Below are 300 nucleotides of genomic sequence, written 5' to 3' on the forward strand. Positions count from 1 at the left end.
GGTGAGAGGTTAGCATGTCTTGGGGCTATGATATAACATGCTAACCTCCCTTGTTATTGGTAATGGTGAGAGGTTAGCATGTCTTGGGGCTATGATATAACATGCTAACCTCCCTTGTTATTGGTAATGGTGAGAGGTTAGCATGTCTTGGGGCTATGATCTTTGACCCTCTGTAACTTTCTCACTCATCATTATTCACAATTCAATCAGGATTATCCGTAATCATAGTAGCATCCACATTAATGTAGAAGTGTTTAGAAACATATTCTATTCTTATTTACAATAAAAGTGACTCCAAAA

The sequence above is a fragment of the Salmo salar genome, chromosome 24 (genome assembly GCF_965601325.2).
Source record: "Salmo salar chromosome 24, fSalSal1, whole genome shotgun sequence".
Lineage (NCBI taxonomy): Eukaryota > Metazoa > Chordata > Actinopteri > Salmoniformes > Salmonidae > Salmo > Salmo salar.